The 9,997-nt window shown below is 37.2% G+C and overlaps 1 pseudogene; it reads right to left on the bottom strand.

Moving 5' to 3' along the window:
• Window positions 1-1,553: 1,553 nt before the first annotated feature.
• LOC122050893 lies at window positions 1,554-8,367 on the bottom strand (annotated as a pseudogene).
• Window positions 8,368-9,997: the final 1,630 nt, after the last annotated feature.

Genomic DNA, 9,997 nt, shown 5'->3' with positions numbered 1-9,997 from the left:
ACGAGGGACCCCACCGAAGGAGAGTCAAAGTCGCCGAGCAAATCACCCGAGCGGTATACATGTGGCCGAGCGAGCTACACGCGCTCGAGCAGACTACACGCCCCCAGTAGACTACACGCGGTTGAGCAGACTACATATGCCCGAGCGCTCCCGAGCAGGCTACTCGCTCCCGAGCAGACTACACGCGGCTAAGCGGCTACATGCGGCCGAGCAGGCTACACGTGGCCGAGCAGGCTACAATACGATCGAGCAGATCACCCGAGCGGCTCTGCATGAGCCAAGCATCTTATCACATTTTTCTGGGAGTGGGTGCCATTGATAGCAGGATTGCTCTAGTTGGCGAAGAGTACCTTAAAAGCTTTCAGCCGTCTTATCAGAAGATGATTTTTTAAGGAATAGTATCAGGGACACTTTCTGAAATTGTCCTTTCATAGAACATTTGGGAAGACGTGCCTGTACTTTGAGATGCTTGCACAGGTGTTAAAATAGCTTTATAGAAGATGGGTCCCCTTCCATAAAGGCAGTATGCGCAACTTCATTTCTTTACATGCTCTAGTTATGGTTTTTTCACTATTCTGTTTCGCCGGAAAACTGACTTAAGCGTTAGAAGGTTAACGTCGGGAATCCCTTTTTGGCTTGGCACTGACATTCCTTGTGTTTGTAGGATCAGTGAGGAGTTCATCGAGTCAATCAGTGGGTCATGTTGCTAGTTCACCATCTGTTCATATTTTGGACAGGATCAGATATATTGGAGAGCAACAGGATGTCTTCTGATGTCAGGTTAGACATATAAATTGTTGCAGACTTGATTAACGGGGGTAGTGCTTCTTCTTGCAATTGTATTTGTTTAATGTTTCATTATTTTATTTATTGATTTTCTCTTTTACCAGCACACATCTAGCTTTACTAATCTTGTTTTGTAGCCTTCAAAAAAGAGAACCTGTTTCTGAGCAGCAACTGTGTTACGGGAGCTTCAAGCTATTCTACAAGTGCAAAAGTTAGTTAGAGCTGGCCAGCATGTGGATGCTTTGCAGAAAATCGTCAAAATCCCATTCCTCCCGTTAAATCCTGTGGTACCTGATGTTTTATATGATATCCATAGTTTGTCTGCCTACGTACAAGCATGTGTGCCATATATCCTCAAAATCACTCTTGTTTGTCTGGAAGATGTTAGAGATTCTGATGGAACATTACGCACTTTAAAGTCTAAGGTTAGTACAGTGTGTTTTAATAATATGAGAATTTAATTTGTTTAAACATCCCTAATTCAGAAATTCAATAAAAAAAATACATATCCAACTTAGGAGATTAAACACAGAAATAGGTGGAGCAAACAGATTGCCTTGCATGTTAAATTAGATGAATAATTATGTACGTTCATAAAGGTACAAGCCACTAAAGACAGACTTACATCACAAATCCCCCATTAACAATAAAAGATGAGGTAGCCACAAGTCAGAAAGAAAAAAAGAACATTTACGTTTAACTATTTCTGCATCATCAACTATCCCATGCATAGCAACGTTGCTTTCAACCCACTCAGCTTCAAATTTTCAGGATCCAGCAAACCACGTTATCTTAACATCTCGTAGAAGTTGAGCAGCCATTGATCCCAGTCTTATGATCTCCCAGTCATCAACCACCTTCCCAGATTCTGATTTCACAATCTTTTCACTAGTTGTCTGATCGTGACCATCTTCTGCTTCATGGTTTTCATCATCTTCATCTCTTCTGTGACTAGACTCTGGAACCTGACTTGCCCCACTGTGGCAGTATCTGGATTGATCTTTCACTTTCATCATGAAGAGCTGAATACTTGGATGTTGATACTTGCTATCCATCTGCATACAAGAGAAATCATGATATTAGTAGCTGAAAAATGTAACATACAACAATGACGTTTGAAAAAGGATTTATCAAGAAAGAGGAGTTATCCTGAACAAGTAACAATCAAACCAATGTCCAGTATTTGATTTGTAAACACGGTTTAGAATTTTGTGATGCATCGATACAAATGGTACCGGTGGTTAAAAGTTCAGAAAGCTTCCCCAACAATATGACTTTGAGATTTTCACGAGCTAGTGTTTTAGAGGAGAAACCCGTGAGGCTTTCTCATGCTGATTCCTGTATTTATGTTTCTTCTTCCCCTCAATTCCTCGTATGAATGGTGTGACTGGCACCACCTTGGTATGCTATCAGCATCACCGATTCACTGACACATCTTGTTCCAACCAAGAACTGAAACTCGTGTAGAACGAGATTTCAATCTAGGTTAAATATCTGGTTGCCAGTAATAACTGAGATAACACTAAATAGGAGCTCTATTTTCTGATCCTAATAGAGATGGTAAACAATTTATCAGACAATCAAAGTTTAAGGTGGAACACAATACTCTCACATCCTAGTTACATCTATGGTTCAGACCAGTGAATGGAATGCAAATTAAAAAAAAATAGTTAAGTGCATGGAACTTCTGCCATGCAGAGTCCTGGAAAAGGATCCATTGTACGCAGTCTTAACTTAGTTTTTATAAAAAGTTGTTTCTAGGATTCGAACAAGTAGCTTTTAAGTCACAAAGCAACAGTTTTACTATTGTGCCAACGCTCACCTTCAATAAAATACAAATTCAACCAAGTGGTAAATAATAAAAAGAAAAAAAAGGCATTTAATGGACGTCATAAGTTAATCAAATCAAGAGGCAAAAGAAATGCTTACCAACCTTTGCCTTTGGGATCGTTTTCATTATGAAAATTTCTTTCCACATATCCATCATGCACCACCGTGGAACGGATCTCATGACCTAATTAAATGAGTAGCAAATAGTCTCATTTCTATGGCATGTGAAGATTGATATCAATAAATGTCACACCTCGGGAGAATCCTTGTCAGAAGAAATTTCGGCAACATCTCTCTTGTACGGACGATAATCTGAAACTTACTACATCAATCCAGATACTTCGGCCAACACGGCTGGAACAATAACAATAAAAATAAGTCAAACACCCATCCAGTTTAATAGTAAAACTAAACTAATGCAACGATAAGAAAAAAGAAATCCTTTCAAATATCCTACTCAACTACACCCATAAAACTCAAAACTTATATCCTACTCAACTATACTAATAAAACTCAAATCACGACGCAATAAAATCAACTCACCTTTTCTGCCGTCCAGGCAGGCATGTAGTAAAATATATCCAATAAAACTCATCGACAATAAAGATAATACAATATCCATAAAGCAAAACAACATAAGTCCAATACATAGACAACTATATAGTAAGAAAAGAACAATGAAAAGGTCCATACGAAAATCCTCGAAATCTGGAGGGGGACTAGCGACTGGAAATCCTCCGGACAACCTCAACCTGAAAATAGTATATCAATGGGGTGAGTCAACTCTTTAGCGGGTAACTACTGACATGCATAATAAGAAATATAACAAATAACACTAATCATGCGTACAGTCTCCTGATATAAGAAGGATAAATGCAACTGAAATAAATAGGAGAACAACTGTATTAACCAGGACCTGGTGTATGGATAATAAATCAAGAGGTATCGAAATCCTGTATGCATGTCAAACATATGCATCACCCCAATATGCAGCAAATAAATACAGCAAACACAAGCAATAAATGCATCAGTGCGTATGATGTCAATGACATGTCCTGATCACCCCTATTGCCAGTCGACCGTCTTACACACGATGGTGAGACCTAGTGGGTAGGGTTGTGACAACCGTGCACTCTGCTGAGTGACCGAGTGAACGGGATGCTGTCGAAGTACACCTATCCTCCTATCCCAAATCATAAGTGGGGGAGCGCAATGCTCTCATCTCCTTGAGACAATCCAGAGGAGGGATCCCTGCCGGCTACCACGCTGCGTGATACTACCCATGAGCGGACCAACGGAGCCAAACAGAGCAAAACTGTTTGCCGATTACCACGCTGCGTCACCAGACCAACGGAGCCTAACAGATCAGAACTGTCTGCCGGCTACCATGCTGAGTCACCAGACCAGTGGAGCCTAACAACAGAACTGCCACACACCCTGCCTGACATACCACTAACCCATGAGTGGTGGTGTGTGCAGATCTATGTAACTGGCGATGTGCTCAACAATAATGGAGCCGACTATTGAACAACATGCAATCATGTAAGATGATGCATGACACTAAGCATGGAAATATCCTTATCCTGTCCATCTCTACCAAAATATGTACCAAAAGACATGGATCAAATAATATGATCTAGGTACACAGGTCAGATAAGGTATAAAAACCTAGGTCTTAAACATAATAAGGCATGGTTATGTCACTATACCTCTATAAGCATATAAAATTAGGTGGATACTAACATGGAATGCATAACAAGTAAGCAAAAACAAGCATGTATCAAGTATCCGGTAGTGACAAATCGATGCAGATAAGAAACATAATTATTACTACCTATTAAAAACTACTATGCATATCAAATGACAAATCTAAAAAGATAAGTCAAAGTACTAGCCTCCAATAAGAGGATCATATCCGAAATAGATTCCTTATCAAGACACCGTCTCGAATCAAAGTCCTGTAACGCATGATATTTAGATTTAGCTAATTACATAAATTAATTAGCTAAAACAAATGTCTGGCTAAAATCTAATCCATTGATCAACTGGGGTTAACTTCGTTAAACCCTAATCGTCCCACTAATCAATTCGATTAAAATCTATACATTAATCAACCTAACCTTACATCAAATTAAAAACAATCCATTCCTAACTGAACCACAAGTTAACCTAACTACACATGAACAACCAACTATACAATGAATCAAACCTATCCAAACAAACTCATCCAACTTCGATCGTGGTATTGTTGACCCGCAATCGGAAAAGTTTGACGCTGGGAATTGGTGGCCGGAGCTACAACAAAGTGCTGCGGGGAAAAAATCGAAGCTGCTGTTGCAGAAACCAGAACCACCATTCCCAAGTTAGTATAACCTTCCACTCCAACACAAGTGATGCTCACGGCAGAATTGGACAAGAACAGAGCACAAAATGGAGATCCAATCCCTTACCTCCCAGTCACACCGCCAGATCTTCACAGCTCTCTGTCACCTACTCGCGCTCTCGTCTTTCAGCGATCTAGGGCACAGGTACGCCAACAACGATCTAGGGTTCGGCTAGCCAGTGCAAGGGCAGAGGGAAAGGGAGGAAAGGCGACGCCAGTAGGTGCTGGACGGTGCTCGGGTGTCGGCGAGGAGGAGACGTCGGTGGCGATCGGAGTTGGCAAGGAAGAGAGGATCAGCCGGCAGCTAGGGAAACGACGAAAAAGGAATAAAGAAAAGAAAAAGGAAAGGAAAAGGAAAAATCCAACTTTTTCTCGTTAAAATAGGGTAGCTTAAATAAATTTTCCCGGACCCAATATTTATTCCCTAAACTCGTCATATGAACTCCGAAAAATTTTCAAAAATTTCCCTTATGATTATTCGTCCATTTTAGATATTTTACAATAAAGTCTTAAAAAGCAAAAGTTGTACCAATATAACTGTCCTTGGTCCTGATAAGCTAAAATAGTCTGCAGTAAAGGTTCCAGTAAATGCTTTGTGTATACCTTCAACCGACCAACAGGACATGGAAAACAAAAGATTTTAAGAAATTAAAACTACATTTTCAAATCAAGCAAAATATGCACAAAAGTTCTCAAAAATATTTAGATTTATGGTTTTCATATACTGATACAAGTGAAGAAAAAATGATTTTGCCTCAAAGTTCCCCCCAAGTTTTAAAATCATCAAAATACCCTTTAGAGTTTTCAGCTAATGTCATTTTATCTTGTTAATTAACCTAACAAAATAATGATGGGGGAGGGGAAGAAACGAAGGAAACGACGAAAAAGGAATAAAGAAAAGAAAAAGGAAAGGAAAAGGAAAAATCCAACTTTTCCTCGTTAAAATGGGGTAGTTTAAATAAACTTTTCCGGACCCAATATTTATCCCCTAAACTGGTCATATGAACTCCGAAAAATTTTCAAAAATTTCCCTTATGGTTATTCACCCATTTTAAATATTTTACAATAAAATCTTAAAAAGCAAAAGTTGTACCAATATAACTGTCCTTGGTCCTGATAAGCTAAAATAGTCTGCAGTAAAGGTTCCAGTAAATGCTTTGTGTATACCTTCAACCGACCAACAGGACATGGAAAACAAAAGATTTTAAGAAATTAAAACTACATTTTCAAATCAAGCAAAATATGCACAAAAGTTCTCAAAAATATTTAGATTTATGGTTTTCATATACTGATACAAGTGAAGAAAAAATGATTTTGCCTCAAAGTTCCCCCCAAGTTTTAAAATCATCAAAATACCCTTTAGAGTTTTCAGCTAATGTCATTTTATCTTGTTAATTAACCTAACAAAATAATGATGTGCCATAAACATACGTTGTGTGTGCCACGTCACTTGTGTCAAGTAAATTTTAAAAATGAGTACTTTTGCATCAAATCAATTATTGATGTCAATAGTTAGGGGGTGAAGGTGGCGAACGTATGTAAAGACATGTTTTCAGTACAGTTCAAGTATAACAAGTTAAACTAACAACATGAGTTTAGCCTAAACTAAGTTACGTTATTAACTTAAGCAGCATCTAAAATTATAAAGTATAATACATAAATTATATGTATGATACACCAAATAATGGTGGAAAATGGTCATCAAAATCTATCAGGTTAATTGAGAGCTTCAAATTTAATGAAATCACAGAGGAGAAGCAATCCTTACTACACTAAAGCTAGCTCTATTGGCAGCATCCCTGCACAAGACTGAATAATCACAGGTCTAAGCAGGGTGAATCACTAAACCTACAGAGTTCTTCAAACTGTTTTTCTGATATTCAATAACTATAACATTGGATTCATTTTATTGTTAAAGTCTCTCTAAGCTATCATAAACTCATGTTTAATAAACCGCCTTAATTCAACTGCAAAAATAACTTAGAAAATTGTTAAGTGAAAAGGGAAGAAATTGGAATTGCAGTCTTAATTCTACATTCTTCATGAGAGAATCTATTTTGAATGGAACAGTGTCAATTGAACTTATCACATCGGTTCCAAGAATGAAATCACAAGGAGGTTCAATAGCTCTGATATGATCTTCGTGTCCCGAGTCGAGCTCCGCAACTATAATGCAACCAAATGATGCAGAACCTATAAAGAGGAATGAAACTTAAACAATCCAGTAATAAGACAAACAACTTAAATTTACCCCAAAGAAGCAAAGTGTCAATTTCTAGCTAACTTCTGGAAGCAACAAACATAAATTCTCAAAATAATAAAGTACAAAGCAAGTTGTTTTCAACATAATTAGTCAATTCATAGCATGCATCTTCTTGAAGGGGTTGTCCAGTAAAATATCCTTGTTTAATCTAAAATCCAAAACCAAGATGATTGATGAAATGAACTGGTCATGTAAATTTACAAGAACATACATGTTAGCTGATTAATTCAAGACCTTTGTAAAAAAAATCATGACTAGCAGTTTTTATTCATTCATTTATTTATTTTGCTTTTGGCTAGCCTGATGTACGCTTGGTTGTTGAAAGTGGAAGAAGCAAACATTGCTCGAAAAGCACTAAATTTCAGTACATGGATTTCACCAAATTGGTCATACACCCATTTGATCAAAGTACGCAAATTTTGTGAAGGTTTCCATGGTGCCACAAAAAAAACACTAAAGAATAAGGTCACATTCCAAGCAAGATCATGATCAGGGTGGATGTAGCCGAAAAAGTTGACAAGGACTAAGTATAACTCAAACAAAAAGAGTTAAAACAAAACAAATGAAAAACTCCTTTCAGCAAGAAGATTTAATAAAGAATAAACAAACAAATTTGATAAATCTGGGCTATTGGTTGGGCATGGATTACGTACAGAAATAAGTACAACTAATAAAATAAGAAACAAGATATCCCCATGTATAGTATGTGCCTGTATGTGAATAGTGTATCACAATTGTTATGTATCACACGATATGGATAAAGACAAAGGGAAAGTTATGCAAATACTACATATAAAAAAAAAAAATCAAATAAGACCTGAATCAGGATTTGCTTGAGTAATCCAACAAGAGTTGCGCTCCGCATTCCTCATTAGCAATGGTAACACCTCAGTTTGTTCAGTTGATGTTACATTGCACCCTAACAATGCCATTCCTAAAATATATACCATTTAGAAGCGATCTATTTGTACAAGGAAAAATATACCAAAAACATACCAATTTGTACTACAAACTTACCAAGTCCAGCTAAGCCACAACCAGATTCAAGTTCAATGACACGTTTTCCTTTTAATTTAGATGGGCAAAACCTTCCTTTACGACAATTTTTTTCCTGATTACAAGAAGTTACTAGATCAATAAAGAACAAAATTTATCTTATAATTTTTCTTCAAATGGATACTGTATCAAATCCGTGAGAAACATTTATAGATGTACAAGAGATATCCAACATTTACAGCTACACAAGAAACAAGAAACAAGATTAACCTAGACATGGTATTAAGTAAATTTGGATATTGGTACATTAAAAATTGCTTATAGCTTGAAGAGATACCCTCGGGTGATAGTTATCACCTTTTGTTGCAATTGGGTAATGAAGATCACAAGTATAATATAATAAACCAACTTTTGCACATCCAGTTATGCCTCAAAAATCTTGCCAATCATAATGTTCTCCATGAGTAACAATAGAGAGCTTGTGTTCTCCCATTTTTGTCAAAGACATCAATGGTAGCAATAGCCATCAGTTGATTAAATAAGTTACATGTAATATAAAAGAATATATGCCAAACAGGAAGAATGTTGGCAAAGAATCAAAAAAGGGCCTCTAGTTATTTATATCGTTATAAGGGTATACCTCTTTAAAAAATTATCAAAAGAACACTTCACTCATAGTTTGATATCCAAAATACCCCTTTGTGCTCCAAAGTGATACAATTTTAAGTTAAAGTTGTTTGTGCCTCTTGAAATAATATATCTCTAAAGTGGTGCAGCTTTGATCAAAGTTGCTCTTAAGTAGAGCATAAAGGGTATTTCAGATATCAAATTATGAGAAGGGTGCTTGTTTGATAATTTTTAAAAAGGAGACACGCTTTTTATTTTCCGCCAAGGATATTTTGACTACATATATATTTATCAAGTTTGCCAAAGGAATGCTCAGACAATGATAACAAGCACATGCTTCTGTTTGAATATTTGCTAAGTCTAAACTATGTGGTGCTTGCCATCTTTAAAAAGTGCTGCCTTTGGTTGATTCTTAAGGAGTTAGTTTGAGATCTTTGGAGGGGAAGATTGAAAGGGAAGAGAGGGGAAGGGAAAGGAAGAAGGGATTCCTATCGATGTTACATGGTGTGAGTCTTTCGAAGACTCAATGCCCTTCTTCTAAGGAAGAAAGGGGTCGCATGAATCAGATTCTTTATGCATCTACTATAAGGTCTATCATGTATGTCATACTTTGTACTCGCTCAGATGTCTCGTATGTTTTAAGCATGACGAGCAGATACCAGTCATATCCAGGTGAAGGTCACTGGACAACAATCAAGAATATTTTTAAGTACTTGAGAAGGACTCAAGATTATTTCTTGATTTTTGGAGGCGATGAAGAGCTTGTTGTAAAGGGTTACACCGATGCTAGCTTCTAAACTAACAAAGATGATTACAGATCACAATTAAGGTATGTGTTTTGCTTAAATGATGGTGTTGTGAGCTAGAAGAGTTTAAAGTAGGACACAATAGCTGATTCTACAACAAAGACCGAGTATATTACTGCTTCAGTTGCAGCAAAAGAGATTGTTTGGATCAGGAAGTTCATCACAGTGCTTGGTATTGTTCCTAGTATAGCGAACCCAATAGACCTCTATTGTGATAACAATGGGGTTATTGCACATGTTAAGGAACCTCGCTCACATCAGAGATCCAAACACATACTACTTCGTTTCCATCTCATTTGAGAGATC

The sequence above is a fragment of the Zingiber officinale genome, chromosome 3A (assembly GCF_018446385.1).
Source record: "Zingiber officinale cultivar Zhangliang chromosome 3A, Zo_v1.1, whole genome shotgun sequence".
NCBI lineage: Eukaryota > Viridiplantae > Streptophyta > Magnoliopsida > Zingiberales > Zingiberaceae > Zingiber > Zingiber officinale.
Note: the sequence above shows the minus strand (reverse complement) of the source record. Positions and strands in the feature narration are given on the sequence as shown.